This window comes from Myotis brandtii, unplaced genomic scaffold, assembly GCF_000412655.1.
Source record: "Myotis brandtii unplaced genomic scaffold, ASM41265v1 scaffold665, whole genome shotgun sequence".
NCBI classification, from domain to species: domain Eukaryota; kingdom Metazoa; phylum Chordata; class Mammalia; order Chiroptera; family Vespertilionidae; genus Myotis; species Myotis brandtii.
Window position 1 is genome coordinate 1 of NW_005370581.1, and position 248 is coordinate 248.

Genomic DNA, 248 nt, shown 5'->3' on the forward strand with positions numbered 1-248 from the left:
AATCAGATTATTTTAATCCTTTATCTTGTACAGGGTGTAATCAGGGTGTGGCTGTCCTCCTTGCCTGGGGGCTGGGGGGAGGAATTCCACCCTCCGGAGAGAATGGCTGCCCCAGTCCTGGGCCCAGGGGTGACTCAGCACTCAATTCGCTGCCACCTCTCCCGGCCCCCCCTCTCTCCTCAGTCTCTCCCCAGATTCCACTCGTCCGCACCTTCTCCCTCTCTTCAGCACAGGTGAGTGTCTGTATC